The 22,004-nt window shown below is 36.6% G+C and overlaps 1 long non-coding RNA gene across 1 annotated transcript in view; it reads right to left on the reverse strand.

The window, feature by feature from the left end:
- Window positions 1–13,859, reverse strand: part of LOC109374005 (uncharacterized) — a 31,415-nt gene extending 17,556 nt beyond the window's left edge. Inside the window, exon 1 of the long non-coding RNA XR_002122328.1 lies at window positions 13,779–13,859. This is a non-coding gene — a long non-coding RNA (uncharacterized LOC109374005). The remainder of the gene's footprint in view (window positions 1–13,778) is intronic.
- Between the last annotated feature and the right edge of the window lie 8,145 nt (window positions 13,860–22,004).

A 22,004-nucleotide genomic window follows, 5' to 3' on the forward strand; every position in this document is an offset into this window, starting at 1 on the left:
TGTTCCCCTTCCCCCAATTCCCCAGCACTGTTCCCATCCCCAATTCCCCAATAAAAAATAAAAAAAATCTTAAAAAAATAAATAAATAAAATAAACTTTATTTAGAATTAAAAGAGAGAAAAAGGCAAGTGAAGTAAAAAGATTTAAGATTGAATACTGTGATATTTTTTCAACTGCCACATGTGAAACATAACTCCCTTAAAGCTTCATTCTACTGGGGTACCCAATGAAGTGGCAAACACACTGCATATCCCATGACCTGCTGGACTCACCCACCTCCACTTGCCTATAAATCATTGCTTTCTTCTGAGAGCCATCACTGAGTGCTTTGAAAATCCTGCTCAGACTGTACTGTTGAGGCTGGTGGTGCTGGCCATACAAGAATATAGGAAGAGAAGTACAACTAATATAGAAGCAAATATGTATATGAGGTCTGACAATTAAGTTCACAAACTTTGTTGTAACAATATTGCTAAGCTTTTTTTGCTATCAGAGGTATTATTCATTATGAATTTGTGCCAACTGGACAAACAGTTAACCAAGTTTACTATTTGGAAGTGCTGAAAAGGCAACATGAAAAAGTTAGACAGCCTGAACTTTTTGCCAACAATTCATGGCTCTTGCATCACGACAATTCACCAGCTGACTCAGCACTGTCTGTGATGAATTTTTTTAGTCAGTAAACAAATAACTGTATTAGGACACCCTCCCTTCTCCCCTGATCTGGCCCCCAATGACTTTTTTCTTTACCTGAAGATAAAGGAAATATTGAAAGGAATACATTTGGATGACATTCAGGACATCAAGGATAATACAACAGCTCTGATGGCCATTTCAGAAAAAGAGTTCCAAAATTGCTTTGAAGGGTGGACTAGACACTGGCATTGGTGCATAGCTTCCCAAAGGGAGAACTTCAAAGGTGACCACAGTGATATTCAGCAATGAGATATGTAGCACTTTTTCTAGGATGAGTTCGTGAACTTAATTGACAGTCGTCGTATGTATTATTAGATGGCCATAGTAGTATAGGGAAAAGTAACCTTGGGTAAGAAATAGAAAAAGTAGTTGTTTGAAGGTTGGAGTTGCCGTTTTATAGGGCTGTCATGGAAGACCTCACCAATGAGGTAACATTTTAGTTGAGACCTGAATAAAGGGTGAGACATCACCATTCAAGTGTCTGAGAGAAGACAGTTCTAGGTGATGGCTTTACTATAAATTTGGACTGCACTATCAACTTTGTTGTGATGCTGCATTGGAGGGATATTTTTGCTGATAACTGTGGCCGCTATACAGGTTCTCATAAATAATATTTGACATTATGTCAAATGAGATAACATACTCACCTTGAATACAATAACCATCCTCCAACCACCATATTTCCCATAGCAGCTTTATCCTGCACATTGGATTTAGAAGAACTTTATTGATGTGGGATGGAAGAGCAGGGCATAACATCCAAGGTGTTGAGTGACATTTAAATTCACCTGTCAAGCAATATTTTATAAACCTAGTTTTCCCAGATTCCAACACTAAAGAACACAAGGTTAAAACAAATTTGGTGCTCTCTGGGCATGGCATCATGATGGTTTTTCCAGTTTTTCTATCTTTGCTTCACCAAGCCATTCCCATAAATTGATAATTTGTGTGAAGAAATTTGAAGATATCAATCCCAATCTGCATCTTGAGGAAAATAACTTAGCAACAAATGTGTTTTATTTTCCTGGGTCTCTATGGATATTGTATTTTGAAGTATTTGTCCTTTACTTGTACTCATATGGAAAAATTAAGATTTTGAGAAATCTTTTTCTAGTTCCAAGTTCAGGCTATACTAACCCAATGTTCATTTTCCTGGCTCCTTCTGAGTGCCTTAAATCCATCCTGATTCATTCTCTTTCAAATGCCTGTTTGCTAATTATCTGGGATATTTGACTTTAGTCTCTTTTGCATCTAGGTGAGTTTCTCAGCAAAATTCCTCTGTCTCCTAAACAGAAAGAAGCTTCTTTGCATACACTTCTCCTAAAACAAAACCCTTCATTTTCTGTCTTTTACCTCCTATTCAATGTCAACTTTGCTCTCAAACTTACCAACGCTTTTTAGGTAACACTGTTAAATTAGAAAATGACCATCACCTCATAAAATTTTATGCATCCAACATAGATAGTAAATTTGGGCAATTAACAAAGAAGCTAACTTTTTGTGAGCTTAATGGTAAGACAGTCCCTAGTTCTGATAAACATATATGTATACATGGGCAGTTTGACATCTTGATTTCAAATATCTCATTAGTAAACAAGGTAGATATACATCATACAATTCATCTTCTAAAGGCCAAGCAAAGAAATAATAATAATTCCAGATCATCAGCAGCAAATGCTTCCTTGTGGCCTTATCCCAATGTTAGCACTTCATTTTAATGATAACTGGAGTTCTGCTGTTCATTGTAAAATCCTTGAATATACTTAACAACCTGTTTAGAGTCTATTGAGTTTATGGGAATGACCAAATGAAGCCTGAAAATTTATTGTAAGTAAATTCTGCAGATTATATGAGAGATATGCATTCTAATTCAGGGATGAGCAGTAGCATGCAAAGTGTAAAGATCCGAATAGAACAGTGTTTAAACAAGTACACTCATGCCTGTTATCACTCTTCATCATTGTCAAGTGTCTCCCCGAATTTAATGTATTTCCTTTAATTCTTGATTAGCAGCTGTCAGAGCTCTCCCTAGAATATGAAAATGTTATAATTCAGATAGAACTTTGCAGTTTGCAGAGCGTTTTTCACATGTATCTTTTTAAAATGCTCTTAACAATGCCAAGAAGCAAGCATTATTATGGTTATTTCATGTACAAAGGAAAGGAGGCTTAATTAAATTGACCCAAGATAGCTAGTTGCTAAGAATGGTCTTCTTCCTTCCAATAAAATGCAAATTTGTTTGCATTTTGTTTTGTTTGGCTGTCTAGCACGCACTTCCCTTTCCTAATTGCTGGTGGTTAAGAATAGGCTGTCACCATTGTGTGTGGCCCTGTGGATTAGCAGGGCCCCACCTCACTTTAGAAACTGTAAAGGGTCAGATTTATTTCTTCTCAATGCCTAGCAGCTAAGGGGCACCTCCTTACGTGGGCTCAGTCAATTTAATTTCTAGGACTTTGACTCTTGAGAAAACCACGTAAAGATAGAGGAGCAATAAGAAATGTTTTAGGTGTGTCGCAATGGCAGCATTTGTGAGGCCCAACAGTACACACGGAAGCCCACGTTCTTATAAAATTAAATATTTAAAAATTGTAAATCAATCTAACAAACTGTTTAATAATGTACATACTATATTTCTATTCTAATATCTTGACAAATGTAATTTTCATAACAACCCAGTTGGCCAGGTTTGAATTGAGAATTCTCAGATCCCTTGGAGTTGCACGCTGGATTTTGGAAGCTTGGGGAGAGTGGACCCCTGGTGCTTGTCCCTAGTCTGCTTGTCCCTAGTCTCTTTCTCTTTTGGTTCCTGGCTCTGTCCTGCTCTAACTATATAGATATAACTGTAAGGAGTTTTGTGCCTATACCTGTAGACACCTTGGCCTGCAGATCCCAGCTCCATCCATATCCCCCAACAGAAAGTCATACCTCGGCCATCCCTGTGTGTGGTTCATTCTTGAGTGGATAGAACTTGTAAATAGTTCTGCATCAGATCTGAAAGTGAGTTTAGGACTATTTGTGCAAGGAACTCTGGGGCCTTACGTATCCAGAGCATGATCAAGAAGGCAGGGCTTCAGCTCTAGGTAATCAAATTCACTTAGCTTCACAAACTTTTGCTTCATGGAGTAGGTCATATTCAGAATAGGTCCAAGTGTGCCCTCTAAAACTGAGATCTTAGGGCATGGGTCTTCTTGCCCGGACATTGGGTAATATTGGATGGTGTATTCCAACCAGGAATTTGTTGCTACTTGGCTTCCACAACCCCATTGGTTCTTGATGGTTTTTTAAGCAGGTCCTCTTACCTCCTATTCATTCTCTGAGCCCTCGGCATACTTCCAGTCCATTTCTTTGGCTTAAAATAGCCAAACTCACTTCCTTTTGCTTACAACTGGGAACTTTGTTTGATATACACCATCTATCATGTTTCCCTCAGGCTGGGGTTGGTAAGGAGTTGGCAGTGACTAGACAGTGATGGATGAAAACAGCCTGAGCAATGTTAAGTACCATCAGTCCATGATGAATATTCCACTATCCTCATGGAAAAACAGGGAGGTTTTTTCCTCTCCCTTTCTATACAGTCCATCAAGCTCACAATTTCTTATTGTCTTCCTTTCAGGGTAACCAGAGTTAACCCCTCAGGTGAAATATTGACGGAGTGATCCAGTGCCTTGTGTTGGTTTCTGTAAACACTAAAATGTTATTCAGTTATTTAAAAACAATTAAAATATCTTACAGATTACCCAGTCCGCAGATATACATTATCGAAATGACTTGGAAATATAGATAAGCAAAAGAAAAGACACATACCAATAATCATACAATCATACTGTTCAGAGATAACTACTATTTTTAACAGATAATTTTCTGTGCATACCTTTAGGAAAAAAAGAGGTCATACTGTACATCTTAAATTAAACCTGTTTTAGTCACCAAACCTGTATTATAAGCATTTTCATTACAATAGTTATTTCCATAACTTTTTAAAGTGGGAAAATATATTATTGAATGAAATGAAGTTGTCTAACCTAATACTTATTGGTGGATATTATGGTAACCTTAAATGTTTACTATTAGACACAATATTAATAAACATCCTTGAAGTGAAATAATTATACATACACTTAATTATTTTCAAAGGATATAGTTCTATAAGTGAAATATTCATTTCAAAGACTTTCACAACCATAGTATTTTAATACTATTTAAAAACACTATAACCCTACAAACAATAATTGTTTGTTTGGTTTTTTTTTTAAGATTTTTATTGGGGAATTGGGGGGTGGCAATAGATCTGGGGAATTGGGGGAAGGGGAAAAGACAAGTTGCTGTTGTTTTGTTCTTCAGTCTAGTTGTGGAGGACGTTGCTTCACTGGCCCAAGTTGGCACCATCATTGCGCTCTTCCCTGGTGAGGCAGATCAGGCGCCGGCTTCTGGACGGCCGCTCACTGCGGCTGCTGGCCGCTCACGCTGGCTGCTGGCTACACACGGTAGCCCATGGCAACCCACTGCCACAGGGGCTGCAGCCTATGCCATCGCCGGCGACTCATGGCAGCCCAGCTCCAGGTTGAGCTGTTGTTCAGCATCTTAGCTGTGGAGGGCAGTGTCACTGGCCCTCATATGTGGGACTCGAACTGGGGCCCTCTGGTGTCCCAAGCCAGCTCTTAACCAACGCGCCACTCGACCGGCCCAATAACTGTTTTTTAACAGCATTTATCTACCATACAAGGTCTGACAATTAAGTTCACAAACTTTTTGCAACACTGTTACTAACCTTTTTTGACATTAGAGGGATTATTCATTATGAATTTGTACCAACTGGACAAATAGTTAATCAAGTTTACTATTTGGAAGTGATGAAAAGGCTGCGTGAAAAATTTAGAGGACCTGAACTTTTTGCCAACAATTCATGTCTCTTGAATCACAACAATGCACCAGCTTGCATAATACTATCTGTGAAGGAGTTTTTAGCCAGTAAACAAATAACTGCATTGGAACTCCCCCCACTACTCACCTGAACTGCCCCCCAATGACTTCTTTATTTACCTGAACATATTGGAACTATTGAAAGGAAGACATTTTGATGACATTTAGGACATTAAGGGTAATACAACGACAGTTGATGGCCATTCCAGAAAAAGAGTTCCAAAATTGCTTTGAAGGGTGGACTAGGCACTGGCATTGGTGCATAGCTTCCCATGTGGAGTACTTTGAAGGTGACCATAGTGATATTCAGCAATGAGTCATGTAGCACTTTTCCTAGGATGAGTTCATGAACTTAATTTTCTGACCTTGTATATTTTCATTAAGTATTAGTAAAGTATGGTTAAAACCCAGTATTATTTAAATCCTTTATATTAGTTGAATGTGTTACACACAAAATACTTTAGCAAGATCTTCAAACAAATCTGAAGGAAATGAAGATTTTTTATTTTTTTTTATTTAACAGTGACCCACTTTGCTGTTTCTCTCAAAAAAAGAAAATCTCTATTGTGATATAATTCATATACCATATAATTCACCCATTTAAAGAATACAATTCAATTGCTTTTAGCATATTCACAGTTGTGCAACCATCACCACAATCAAGTTTAGAAAACTGTCATCATCACCCTTTAAAGAAACCCTGTACCTTTTAGCCTTTATCCCAACCCCCACATCCCCCAATCGTAGGCAGCCACTTACCTACTTTCTAACTCTATAGATTTGCCCATTCACAACCTTCAAATGAATGAAATCACACAATATCTGGTCCTTTGTGATTAATTTCTTTCACTTAGCATCAGATTTTTAATATTCATTTATGTTGTAATCTGTATCAGTAGTTTGTTCCTTTTTATTGATGAGTAATATTCCATAGTAAGGATATACTTCATTGATTTGTCTGTTCATCAGATGAACACTTGGGCCCTTTCCACTTTGGGCTATTATAAATAATGCTTCTATGAACATTTGTGTACAAATATTTGTGTGGACATAGGTTTTCATTTCTCTTGGGTATATACATAAAAGTGAAATTTTTTGATCGCATAACTCGATATTTAACCATGTGAGGAACTGCCATACTCTGTTTTCCAATACATTCCCACCAACGGTATACGAAGGTTCCAATTTTTCTATATCCTTGTCAATACATGACATTATCTGTCTCTTTTATTATAACCATCTTAGTGGATGTGAAGTGGTATCTCGTTGTGGTTTTTATTTTCATTTCCTGATAGCTAATGCAGTTTCTCTCTATTTTAAATAAAAATGTTAGCTCTTAAAAAGAAGTCCAGAGATACTACAAATGAGATATTAACTCCATTCCACAACGTTTTATGTTGATAATTCAGTTGATTTAAAAAAAATTTTTTTTAAATCAAATAATCCAACCATACCCATGAACCTATACTTGTAGTTTTAAAATAAATATCATGTTTCTAATAGATTATGGTATAACTAAGCATTATTGTACTTTCTTATAAATGTAGACATGAATTGTTATCTGTCTCTGGTTTCCAAGTATTTATCATGTATGGTTTTATTAAGCATGATGATTAAGCTTTGGTAATTTTCTATTAGTGAAAAAGCACTATATATCCCTCAATTCAGAATGTTCTATTCTCTGATAGGAAAATTGATGAAATATACCTTTCAAAAACAGATTTTAGAAGCTCAAGAACTTAGATTTATCATAGATTTTATAGTTTGTGTATTTTAAATTTTATTAATAAAAAGATGAATTTTTATTGTTAATATCTGACTCAGCTCATGGAAGGATGTTTGCTATGAAGCAATGGTGATGTAATGTTAAATAAATACAACATGATGAACCACCTAATTGAATGTTGAAAGTTAAATCTTGCTGTAGGGAAAATAACTCTGACAATACTTTGAACATTATATGTGAATAAATGTGCGGCTTTATTTTATGGTATAAAAACGGCATTTGAACCCTGAGGTCACAAACTTTGATATACTAGAGACTTTGAAGAAAGGCTAAGAGGCTGAGTGGTGAATTTACTTTCAGTACAAAATCCACATGCATATATTGTACATCTCAGACGGATTTGCAGAAAATCATGTTCTCAAATTGATAAAGGTGTGCAAACTCCTTTGAATAAAAAAACAAACAAACATATATTCAGACAGCAGTATCTGTGATGTAAGCTAGAATAGGTATTTCATCAGCAAACTCAGAGGTGGCTTATAGGGCTTCTAGAAGAATCACGCTTTATATTATATGTATTCTAAGAAAGAGTTTCAGTTCCTCATTGCATTAAGGACAAGACTGCCTGAGAATCAGATCTAATCCTGTGACTTCAGAAGAATGAACTAAACAGATGATATAGCCAGATTGAAAGTTTGATCGTAAATCTGAGAAAGAAAAAGCTATGAAGAAATGCTAAGATAGCTACAGGATGATTTTCTTTAGCTTTGACCTTTGCTGCCTTAACTTGACCACTGTTTGGTGGTATGACCTTGAGCAAATTGTTCCAAGCAAGGTAGAAGTGGCCATATCCCAGGATTATTGTGTAGATTTAATGGGATACTGTGTGTACAAGCAATTATCCAATGCAACCTTCTCAATGTCTCTATCATATAATAGGCATCTAAAAACAATAATAAATTTAGTACTTACTCTGGGCTAAGCACTTTTTAAATGTCTTACACCTATTGACTCATATTCTTCACATCAACCCTAAGAGGAAGGTGTAGTATTGTTTTTTTTCAAAAATAAGGCCCCAAAACTCAAGTACAGAAAGGTTCAATGACTTGTGTAAGGCCACACAGATACTAAGTTGTGAGCCCAGGATATGAACCCAGGCAGTAATTTAAACATAATACTATTACTACTTTAGATATAACTTTAGAGTCATAACACAACATCTAGTATATTTTAATGGATAATTATTATTTTATACTAAAAATTAAAATTACTTCCTTAAAAATTAATTTGTGAATAATAATAAATCTAGGAAATAGAAATTTAGAAAACAGGTTATTTCATGGGTTTTGTAGTCATCCTTAATAAGATGGCTTTATGAAATGACATAATTTGTTTCCCAACAGAGTATTTGTATCTATTCCCATAGGTTACATAACATTATTAGTGTAGTGTTTGAGTCAACTAAATTATCTTAGACTTAACTCAGGGATTCTAAAGACAGGTAACTTCATGACTCTTAACAAATACATCATCTAAAAACCAAGAAGAGTCAACACACGGCTATGTTATAATTAAAGGTGTTTGTCATGACACAATCACAAGATCTTTCAACCTCCCGTTACTTGTGTTAATCACCAGGTCAAGCCCACACCCTAACATTTAGACTCTCAAAGTGCACTCCAAATCAAATTCTAGACTCACCTTGATTCTTCAGGAGTGAACCCCCTGATAAAAGGAAAGATGGCCATTTTAAAGCAGACATTGATACTGAATCTGATTTAGGTCTCTGACTCTACAATCCTCTGTATGTGAATAGAAAGTTTTGTTCCTCAGAGACAGGTGATTGGTTCTACTAAGACCCTGAAAAATGCACTTCCTAACATGGCAGCCACATGTGCCTATGGAGCATTGATACATGGCTACCCATAATTAAAATAAGAGTAAAATACACATCAGACATAGAAAACTTAGTGCCAAAAAAAAAGTAAAATATCTCATTCTTAAAATAATGAGTACGTGTTAAAGTGATAATGTTTTTAAAATATTTGCTTAAATACAATATATTATTAAAATTAATTTCATATGTTTCTGAGTTCATGACTGTGAACACTAGATGATTATAAATTATGTAGTAACTTGCACTACGTTTCTATGGGGCGGTGCTGCTGTAAGAAAAATGACTGGCAGATTCTGCCGTTTTCTTAAAGACAGAGAACTAAAGTCTTCAAGTTGGTGGTCTGGGGAGTCCACTCCTTGCCAGACAAACCTTAGGGTGAGAAGGAAGGGCCCTTCAGGGTAGGTCCATGACCTCATTAGAACCTTTGACTGCACAAAAAAGGGAGGCTTACTACTTGTGTAGTCAGGAAATTTGGGTCAACTGGAAAATGTTTCAGGATTGAGACTGCATTTCCCAACTTCATGGTAGTCTCATAACCAGTCGTTTTTGTGGGTTGATCCTTGGGAAGCACTCTGAGGCAGAGGTTAGCATACCGGAAGATGGTTGGCAAATGCTCTTAAAATTAACACCGTAGGGTAAGGAAGGAAACAAGATTAGGAAGAGGGAGCTATTCAACTTCCTCAGCGCGCACAATGAGGGTCTCTGAAGTTGGGATGGTGCTTCAGAATTGTTGCAAGCTCAAACAGAGGCACTGGAATGCCATGAAACGAAATGTCACACACTTGAATCAGCCAGTAATCATGTACAGGTTGCCGCCCCTGGAAGGGAGTGTGATTTGGGGTGAGAGGCTTTTCTCAGCCAAGGGCTAATCTCAGAGAGGCTTAAGAGCTGAGTGCTGTGGGCAGGGATGGTGGGAATAGATCCTTCAGCCCTGAAGGAGAAACTGGGCAGCACAGCCACGTCTACTACAGTTCACTCCTTGCTCTGCTTGCTCTACTTCTTTATGTAAGCTTGGGACAGCATCACCAAAGATTCTGGTGGCTTCTTGGGGAAAATTACAGACTTCACCTCTGTAGCTGGTCTCAAGGCCACACCTGATACTCAGGCTCTATGTTCTATTTGCTCCAGATTCCCCTCATGCTCAAATATCACCTCGACTCTTCTAGATGCATCATCTAGTGGTATGAGACCCTGGGCACTATACTTTCCTCAGGCTGTGGCTGCTGCACGTGTCTTACAAACACAGTTGGTCAAGATATTCCAAAAGTGGATTGCCTGAGTGCCCAGCATAGGCTGCTGTCTTAGTTTGTTCAGGAATACTATAGCAAAACTACCATAGACTGGGTGGACTAAAAAAACAAGCATGTATTTCTCACAGTTCAGAAGGTTGGGAAGTCCAAGATCTAGGTGCCAGTGGATTTGGAATGTTGTTAAAATCCCCCTCTTGATTCACAGATGTATGTCTTCTCACTGTGTCCTCACATGGTGGAGGGGTAAGGGAGCTCTCTTGGGTCCCTTTTATATGGGCACTCATCTCATTCATGAAAGCCTCACCCTCATGACCTAATTATCTTCTTAAAGGCCTCACCTCCAAATATCACCACATTGGGAGTTAGGATTTCAACATGCGAATTTTGGGGGGGACACATTGCAGTCTCCCTGTGGTGGCAGTTCTACCTCCTAAGATGGAGGATCAGGAACAATCAAGGTTCATTATTTCTATCAGAAAGATAATTTCTTTTTTCTTGTCTTCTGATCCCTCATCATAAGAGATTCAAAGTGCCCAGGCCGCTCGCTACCATAGCTTCAAAGTTCACTGAGACTGATGACATGCCCATGCAGAAAGTCCTTCCTCAGGGAACCATGATCTTCAAACCCACAGAGCCCAGAGTTACAGGAACAGGAGGCGAAATTCCTCACATGAGTCATTGGGAATGTTGGCAGCTGGGACCACCCCTCCTTCTGCTCTTTGGCTCCTCGCTTACATATTCTAGTTATTGGGGATTCAGAGCCATACGATGCCCATTAATGTAGGGCATAGGCTGTGTCCTGGAGGATGTCATCCCATTCTCACAAGGGAACATGCCTGAGCTACACCTCCAATGTGCTTTAACAGGCTGTTTCATCACTCAGTCAGGCTGGCTGATAGGACCAGTGGATCTCAGCATTATGTACCCGCTGATAAACCTGCTTTACTTTACAGTGGGTCCCTTGGGCTGATATGATGACATGTGAAATAACTACTGTTGAATGTGACGCTCTATAAGATCACAGAAAGTCATGTTAGCTGAGACCTTGTGGGCAGGAAAAGCAAACCCCTGTTCAGAATATATATCTGTTACTGTTAAGATAAACCACTGGCCTTTCCAAAATAAAAGGAGTACACACTGTGGTCCACTTGTCATCAAGTGGCTAGCTGGTCTCCTGAAGGAATAATTGTAACATTGGGGTCTAAGATTTAGTATTTGTTTTTGGTAGTTTGATACTTAGCAGCACCAGGAGCTATGCCAGCTTTAATGAGTGAGAGTTCATACTGTTGACCTGATGTACAGCCTCCATCCCTAACAGCAAAGCTACTCATGAGAGAAGCTGGCTAATATCAACTGGCTGAGTCATTCTATTTGGTTGTTTAGGCATCTCTCAGGGTACATGCTTTTTGACAGGTGTGACAATGTGATTCAAAGATCTTCACACATTGTGCCTACTCCCAAAGCTCCATCTATGTGCCACTACTCCAGATATCTTTGTCTGCGATCTTCTAATTTCTCTCCCTCTAGGCCCCTGACTATCTCTCCAGGTTATTCATCACCACCCATGAATCTGTATATATTGAAACCTGAGGCTACATCTCTTTCTATATAAACTAGATGACCACGTACACTGCCTGAAGCTCTGTCCACTGAGATGATTTCCCCTTAGAGCTGTCTCTGAAAGCCACCGTGAGTGATAGAAGAGGCCAAGCTTCATCAACCAATCATTGGAGAAAAACTGACCCCAGAAAAGGATTGTGACATTGACAGAGACAGCTATCCTCACCGACTGCTAATCCCCAGAGAGAGCTGACCATTGAGAATGTTGTCAGCAGCACTCTAAGCATCTGAGGGAATATGTCTTTTGAGACTGAAAAAGGACTTAGGCATCATTCACTATAGTCTATTTTACCTTTGGATACTCTAAGGATATGAGTCAGTATTGCATTATTATCTTAAAAAGCTCAAGTTGAGGATGAACATGGGAATCTACTGTAGTGAAAAATTGGGAGATGGAAGAATATTTTGCACACTGTAAATTATTTGCATCCCTATTCATTTTTCTTTGATTATAAACATATTTTTGGTTTTCTCTGAGTACATCAGATAGGTGTGACCTCCTAGCACCAAATAATGGAGAGAAGCATAAAGAGTTGTGGCTAAAAGCAGGTATGGGGTAAAGTAGGCAGGTCAAGCACAGAAGCAGCAGAAAGGGACATTGTGGCATGTGTGGAGGCTTTAGAGTGGATGTACCATTGCAATTGAATCTTATGCTTAATGTGGACACAGTGACAGGTCTTTGGATCATCTGTGTTCAGACTCCTGCATGGTGTGAAAGCCTCATGTAGATCCATGAGGTCTCTTGGATTCCTGAGTGGCCAATTAGTAAGTCCCGCCTTCAGTGAGCTAAATAGTTATGCAACAGCCTGGATGAGTTACTGCAGCTGCAGAAGTGTTTCTATTACTAACTTCCTGTGATTGATTTATGCAGTGAATGAATCAGGCTGGCTTGTATCAGAGTCCCAATCAAAATAGAAATTATAACTTGTTTTACAAACCAAGTGTTCTAGAGTTTGAGCAACTGACATTATTTTGCATGCATTTATATTAATTTCCTGAGTTTTACTGCTCATTTTAAAGAAGGGGATTATTACTGTATCATCTTTTAGCAAAACAGCTTAGCAGACAAAGTTACTGAAGCTGAATATTGTTTCATCAGAGTCATTACATTTCTTTTGATACCACAGTATGCGCAAAAGATATCACTATCCTTTCAGGAAATCTTTGTTCAGTAGGTTCTTTATATGAATAACACTAATGATTCTTCAAAGCTCCTTTAGTCTCAACTATTCAATACCCGTTTTACTCTAAAGCAAAAGTTTTGGTAAAGGACACAACAAACCCTAACCAGCATATTAGTAATAAAATTATCAGGAGGGCTTTATTTAAAGTATAAAGGCAATAAGTCTAAAATAACACGATTAAGGATAGGTAGTGCTTTTTCTCTGTAATGGGCATTCTAATTTTAGTATTACTGATAGTACCATTCTTAAGAAATAAGAAGAGTATTTTAAAAGTATTAAAATGTACCATTTTCTTTGTATAGTATTTAAAATCTCTGTCATACAAATTCTAGTTATGAAAACAATTCTAAATTAAAGTAGTTTCTACTCTAAAAGCAAAGCCACAAATGGCCTTTTTAATCTCGTTAACATTGTATCCCACTGATCAAGCAAGAATGGATTTCCATTAACAACACACTGTCCTTCAGGAAATGCCCACAACTTACATTGAACTGGGAAAACATTGAAACTGCTGTGACACAGCATATAACTGTTCCCTTCAGTTTTCTTGGAAGTATCTTTCGTTGATAATAGGCAATTGTGTGGTCCTCCTGGGGAAAAAGCTGAGTTAGTGGAAAAATGATGAATGGAGAAGACCTCAGTAAGAACTTGAACCAATACTCCTCTATGACGCCTACATTCTTACTATTTGTAAGCATTGTATGATCCGTGAAACACACTTTATAGTTAAAAAAAAATACCAAAATAAAAAACCACAAAGAGAATATAAACATTTATTTCATCCCAGGGTGATGAAAACTGTAAATAAGATTACACACATGAGTGGATACTCTATGTAATATGATATATTAAATATATAACTGTAAATTTAATGAATGAAATTAGTATACACATATCATTGGGCAATATTTTTTTGACTATCTTGTTACATGCAAAGTACCTAAAGGTACTGGGAACACTGCAATAAATAAGATTTATAAACTGAGTCAGTGTCCTCACAGAGCTTGCATTCTAATGTGAATGTAAAGGACTTACATTGCATATGGAGTGTTTCTCAATGTAGAGGGAGGGATATTGCCTCAAAGGCACATCAGAATCATGATGTCATTGCAAATCTAACATATACCTTTAAGGAAAGCATGGGACTCCAGTTAAGTATCTCAGTAACACTAAGTTAGTTAGGGAGGGGAGGATTTTTCAGATGTAGCAAGGCAGAAAAATATGTTGAGTATCACTCAAATATAGTATAAAAATTGATATGACAGAGGATTTAAGAAAGTACATAAGAGGCACTTAGATCAGCTTTGATCACCAAAAAAACGCATCTCAGAAGGAATGATATCGAAGATCATCTATGAAAGATAAAGATAAGTAGAATCGGTTAGTTGAAAGCGGGCATGAGAAGAGGAAGATGTCCAGAGTATTCCAGGCAGAACTTACTGTTTTAAGTGTGAAGTGCTTAAAGTGAGAAACAGCATATTATAGGAATTGAAAATAGTTCACAATAGTCAGACTATTGAGACCAAAGGTATTTTGATTGGAGAGAAATGAAGTTAATAAAGGAAAAATAAAAGATAGAGACATGAAGGAATCATAAATCATCCTATCTAGCTTTTACTTTAGAGCCCTGGGAAATCATTGATTGATATTAAACAAGAAAATGACATGATCAGATTTGAATTTTACTTTTTTTTATTTATTAAATTATTTGGGGTGACACTGGTTAGTAAAATTATTAGGATTCACGTGTACATTTCTATAATACATCATCTATATATCACATTGTGTGTTCACCACCCAGAGTCAGTTCTCCTTCCATCACCATATATTTGACTCTCTTCCCTCTTCTACCATCCCCCTTTTCCCCTTTACCCTCTGGTAACCACTAAACTGTTGTCTGTGTCTATGAGTTTTTGTTTCTTTGCCTTGTTTATTTGTTTCTTTCAGTTTTATATCCCATATATGAGTGAAATCATATGGTTCTTGACTTTTTTTGTCTGATTTATTTCGCTTAGCATAATAATCTCAATAATCTCATGTTGCCGCATATGGCAGTATTTCATCTTTTCTTATGGCAGAGTAGTATTCCATTGTGTATTTACGAGTATACCACATCTTCATTATCCAGTCATCTATCAAAGGACACTTTGGTTGTTTCCATGTCTTGGCCACAGTAAATAATGCTGCAATGAACATCAGAGTACATATATCTTTACAGATAAAAGTTTTCAGAGTTTTTGAGTAGATTCTCAGGAGAGGCATTGCTGGGTCATATGGTAATTTTATTCTTAATTTTTTGAGGAGCCTTGATACTGTTTTCCATAGCAGCTGTACCAATTTATATTCTTACCAACAGTAAATGAGGGTCCCTTTTTATCCATAGCCTCTTCAACGCTTATTATTTGTCTTGTTGATGACAGCCACTCTAACAGGCATGAAGTGATAACTCATTATGGTTTTGATTTGCATTTCCCTCATACCTAGTAAAGTTGAACATCTTTTCATATATCTTTTGGCCGTTTGTATGTCTTTTTGGAATAAGTGTCTGTTCAGATCTTCTGCCGATTTTTAATTGGATTGTTTGTTGTTTTTGTTGTTGTTGTTGAATTGTATGAGTTCTTTATATGTTTTGGATATTAGCCCCTTATTGGAGGTGTTGTTTATAAATATTTTCTCCCATTCAGTTGGTTGCCTCTTTGTTTTGTTGATGGTTTTTTTTTTTTTTGCTGTGCAGAGCTTTTAAGTTTGATATAGTCCCACTTACTTATTTTTGCTTTTACTTCTCTTGCCTTTGAGGTTAAATTCATAAAATCCTCTTTGAACCCAAGGTCCATGAGTTTAGTACCTATGCTTTGTTCTATGCAGTTTATTGTTTCAGGTCTTATGTTTAGGTCTTTGATCCATTTTGAGTTAATTTTAGTATATGGTGACAGATAGCTGTCTAGTTTCATTGTTTTGTATATGGCTTTCCAATTTTCTCAGCACCATTTATTGAAGAGGCTTTCTTTTCTCCATTGTATGTTTTTGGCTCCTTGGTCAAAAATTTCATATATATACATGTATATATATATATGTTTATTTTTGGATTTTCAATTCTATTTCATTGGTCTGTGTTGTTTTTTTTTTAATTATGTCAGTACATGCTTTTTCAATATTGTTTCTTTGTAGTATAATTTGAAGTCAGGGAGTGTGATACCACCAGGCTCGTTCTTTTTTCTTAGGATTGCCTTGGCTATTTGGGGTCTTTTGTGATTCCATACAAATCTGAAGATTTTTTTTGTTGTTCTGTTTCTTCAAAAACGGGATTTTGATGGGGATTGCATTAAATCCATATATTGCTTTGGGTAATGTGGCCATTTTAGCTATGTTGATTCTTCCAATCTATGAACATAAAATGTATTTCCATTTTTTTGTGTCTTCTTCAATGTTTTAGAAGAATTTTACAATGATCACTTGTACTACATTATGGAAAATGGGTAGGAGCATGGAGGTATTTTATAATGAGGCTATAAGAAATGACGACAGCATGGTATGTGTAATGCCAACAAGGAGGAGGAGTAGGGGCTGCTTTATCTACTGATGAAATTGACATGACTTTGTGGTTGCTGGAATGGGTCCAGTGGGATGAGAAAAAGTAAAGAATGGGCCCTACCCTAGAAGAACCTAGTTTGAGCATCTGGGAGTCTGGGGTGACACTCAATGAGATAGGGAATACTTATGGAGAAGCAAATGTAGAGGGGGAGGCAGCAAGGGATGCATTTGATTTAGACCTGTGGAACATGAGATACCTGTGAGATGACCAATGGAGAGCTGAGGAAGCAGATGAATCTGAAGTTTAGGAAAAAAGAAACAGTTGCAAATAAAGATAGGGACATTGGAGTTAATTAATATACATAATAATAAAAGTCAGCTTAGTGGATGTAAAGAGAGAATGTAAAGAATGGGAAAAGCATTGAGTTTACTTAGGTTAGGACTCCCAAAGATACCAGTGTAGAAAGGGCAGAAGATACAGCAAAGAAATCTGAAATAAATCAACAACAACAACAACAAAAAAAGATTAAAAAAAAAAAGAAAAACAAAGCAGAAATAGTACAGGTCAGGTATTGCAAGGCAGGAGTATCATCACGCCCATTTGATAACACTTGTGGATAAGATCAGAAATTTCTATAAATTTATTTTCTAAATTAGCTGATCTATTGAACAATTAAAACAAAATGCAAAAGTCCTTTGTTTCTTAACTATAATTAACTTTCACAATATAAAAGATACTCTCCAACTATTAAAATTAAGAACAATTTATGAAACATTTATTATCTTTGACATACTTGACCAAAAGGAGAGTATATATAAACTCATGGGATTAAATCAATCACTCAAATATCCGCTAAGCAAGTCCCATGAAGGGAAAAATGATCTGAGTCATAAACAGTGAAGAAACTGAGTCACGAACAGTAAATCAACTTAGCATATGGGTGACTGAATTTAAGAAAAGCTTACAAGTATAGATTCTCTGCAAAAATATTGGAATATTCCTGCTTGATATTTCTGTGTCGCACACACACACACACACACACACACACACACACACACAGTACTAGACAAATTTTATTCAAACGTTAGGGGTTGTGTTTGGAATCATTTGACTTAAAATATACACTACATGGCAGAGAGCAAGATCAAGTGGGGAAAGGGCCTCTGAGCAGAGGCTGGCAGTCAGCCCTGGGGTAGATGCAGTCATGGATTGCTGACTGAGCTGCATCAAGCCAGCCATGCCCAATTCTGACAGCAGAGCTCTAGGTGAAGAAACACGAAGGATTGATGAATTTATTTATTAATGGTTAATGAATCGCCTGTGCAATGCAGAGCGGAACAGTAAGGACTGATAATTGAAAGTTATACTAGGCTGAAGTTATGTTCTGTGAAAAATGCAGTAAAAAGAAGATATGTGCTACCCTTCAAAAAATGATAAAAATGGGTATTAATGTTTAACTTTGGGTGGACTGTCCATTATTGCCCCTTAGAGCTGGAGAGAGGTTTTCCCTTCTCCACATATTGACTGAAGATTATTGGCATCCAAAGTTAATTTTGATCCACATTCTATTCAAATTTCTGGCTTTCTTCTCTTTAGGGAATATTTTCACTGACCCATTCAGCAGTACTTTTTGTTGCTGTTGTTTTTTTTAAAGATTTTTTTATTGGGGAATTGGGGGAAGGGGAACAGACAAGTTGCTGTCATTTTGTTCTTCAGTCTAGTTGTGGAGGACGTTGCTTCACTGGCCCAAGTTGGCATCATCATTACGCTCTTCCTGGGAGAGGCAGATCAGTCGTCAGCTTCTGGATGGCTGCTCACGGAGGCTGCTGGCCGCTCATGCTGGCTGCTGGCTACACATGGTAGCCCATGGCAACCCACTGCAGCAGGGGCTGCAGCCTATGCTGTCGCCGGGGACTCATGACAGCCCAGCTCCAGGTCTAGCTGTTGTTTAGCATCTTAGCTGTGGAGGGCAGTGTCACTGGCCCTCATATGTGGGATCCGAGCCGGGGCCTTCTGGTGTCCCAAGGCAGTTCTTAACCATAGTGCCACTCGGCCAGCCCTGTTGCTGTTTTTTTGTCTATTCTGAAAATCCACCCAAGAAATATCAATGTTAGTTTTCTTTAGCAGCATAAGTCCCATGCCAAATCTTTTATAATCCTATCTATTCTTTCTCTTTTATTTGTGTCTGTTTGTTTCTCTTCTTTTCAGAAGTCATTGATTTTTCTCATCATAAGTTTGAAATAAACTTGAGAACAATACAAATTCAGGTGTGTGTCTCTGTGGGCAACTTTTCCAAGTTAGTGAAATAAATATTCTTTTTCTGACATGGGATCACTTACTGCAGAACATAAACTTGAAGAAATAATCCAATAGCTTTGTTATGTATGTGATAGTAGAAGTTCATTAACATACTGGGAGATCCTTGCTTCAATACACAAAGCTATTTAGGTTTGGCTTTGTCCAATCTAGTCTGTGCTTAGTAAGTACTGTTGTAACCTTTGATTTGTTGTTCTCTCTTCTTACAACACTTAGTTTGACTCATTCAACTTTGGTGTTTTTCAAAGTTGTTTTGACTGTTTTGGGTTTTTAACTCTTCATAAATTTTAGAATCAGTTTATCAATTTCTTAAAAACTGCATTGAACTGAATCTATAGGTCACTTTGGTATGAATTAACATTTAAATAATATTGAGCAAATAGTCTGTAAACACAGTATATCTTTTCATTTCTTTTTAGTTCTTTGATATCTTTCATCAATATTTCGTAGTTTTTGGCATGCAATTCTTACACACATTTTGTTAGATTTATTCCTAAGTATTTGGTGTTTTTTGATGCTATTATAAAAGGTGTTCATTTAAAATTTAATTTTAAACTGTGTATTCTGATGTATAGAAATGCAGTTGATATTAGGATCCTTGTAGCCTGTGGTCTTGCTAAATTCACATATTAATTCTAGTAATTTCTCTTGTGGCTACCTTGTGATATTTTATATAGACAGTTATGCTGTCTGAGGATAAAGACCATGTTATACCTTCTTTCCCTATCTATGTACCTTCTATTTCTCTTCCTTGCCCATTGCATATCAGCAATGTGTTGACTAAGAGTGGTGACAGCATATGTGCTTGGTTCCCAATTTAGGAGAGAAAGCAATCAATCTTTCAACATTAAGTATGATTCTAACTGAATTTTTTTTTTAAATCAGGAATGGGTATTGAATTTTGTCAAATGCTTTTCTTGAAACTTAAGATGCACATATGATTTTTCTTGTATGTCTGTTAATATAGTGAATTATATTTATTGGTTTTTAAATGTTTAAATGATCTCACAACCCTGACATAAACCTCACTTAGCTGTGATATATTATCAATTTTATATTTGCCTGGTTCACTTCCTAATAGTTCGTTAAGAATTTTTATGTCTAGGTTCCTGAAAGATATTGGCCTGTAATTTTCTTATAATGTTTTTATATGTTTTCTGAATCAGAGAATGATTTAAAAAATATTTTCCTCTTCTACATTCTGAAATAATTTGTGTAGAATTAATTTGTGCTTCCTGTGAATGCATTCATGTAATTTTATGTCTCTTTAACATGTATTCACCAGTGAAGTGATCCTAACCTGCTGTTTTATTTTTGGAAAGATTTTTAGCTACAAATTCAGCTTAGTTACTAGAAATATGGTAGTCAAGTTATCTAGTTCTTCTTGAGGAGCTTTGGTAGTTTGAAACTTTCAAGGAATCCATCCATTGTATCTAAATGAGTACAGTCCAATAAAAAGATAATATGATTCAAATATATAACTTAAATTTTGTTTTAAACATCTAATAAGAAAAAGGAATAGGGACAATTGATTGATGGATAATATAGTTTATCTAATCCAATATATTAAAATATATTAATTTCATCATATCAATATAAAGTTATTATTGAGATTTTTTACATGTTTATTCACTCTAGATCTTTAAAATTATGTGTGTCTGTTTACACTTAAAGCACATTTTAGTTCACATTAGCAATATTTTCTGTACAATATCTACCTGTGACTAGTAGATAACACACTGGACAGCACAGATAAATTGTAGAAATTTTTAAATAAATTTGCTCATGATATGTGTTTATAATTCCATTAATGACTTTAGGGTTGGTAGTGATGCCCCTTATTCTTATCCGTAGTATTGCTAATTTGTTTTCATTTTTTTTTATAAACCTGGGTAGAAATTTTCCAATTTTATTAATCTTTTCAAAGAACCAACTTTTGGTTGTATTGATTTTTTACAAATTGTTTTAACATTTTATATTTCATTGATTTTTTTTTCTTTCATTTTCACTACCTTTTTTATTCTACTAATTTTAGCCTTAACTTGCTTTACTTTCTTTTGTTGTTTAGTTTCATGAGATGGAAGCTTAGCTTATTGATAATAATTTTCTTTTTTTAATATAAACATTTAATTTTATTTTTTCCCTAAGCGTTGCTTTAGTTTTATTACTCAAATTTTAATATATCATGATATAATTTGGATAATATAATGTCATTCAGCTCAAAATATTTAATTTTTCTAGTCATATCTTCTTTGACTCATGGATTACTTAGAACTGTATTATTTAGGTTGAAAATATGTATGAATATTTAAATATTGATTTCTAATTTAATTCACTTTGGAAAATTGATCATTATTTGTATAGTTTTAATCCTTTTATACTTATGAGATCTGCTTTTTTTTTTTTAATTTTTATTGGGGAATTGGGGGAAGGGGAACAGACAAGTTACTGTCGTTTTGTTCTTCAATCTAGTTGTGGAGGATGTTGCTTCACTGGCCCAAGTTGGCACCATCATTGCGCTCTTCCCTGGCGAGGCAGATCAGTCGCTGGCTTCTGGAGGGCCACTCACTGTGGCTGCTGGCCGCTCACGCTGGCTGCTGGCTACATACGGTAGCCCATGGCAACCCACTGCCACAGGGAGTGCAGCCTATGCCGTCGCCGGCGACTCATGGCAGCCCAGCTCCAGGTTGAGCTGTTGTTCAGCATCTTAGCTGTGGAGGGCAGTGTCACTGGCCCTCATATGTGGGATCCGAACCGGGGCCCTCTGGCATCCCAAGCGAGTTCTTAACCATCGCGCCACTCAGCCGGCCCATGAGATCTGCTTTTGAGTTATCTTGATAAATGTCTTATATTCACTTGAAAA

Source organism: Hipposideros armiger, unplaced genomic scaffold (assembly GCF_001890085.2).
Source record: "Hipposideros armiger isolate ML-2016 unplaced genomic scaffold, ASM189008v1 scaffold_774, whole genome shotgun sequence".
Classification (NCBI taxonomy): domain Eukaryota; kingdom Metazoa; phylum Chordata; class Mammalia; order Chiroptera; family Hipposideridae; genus Hipposideros; species Hipposideros armiger.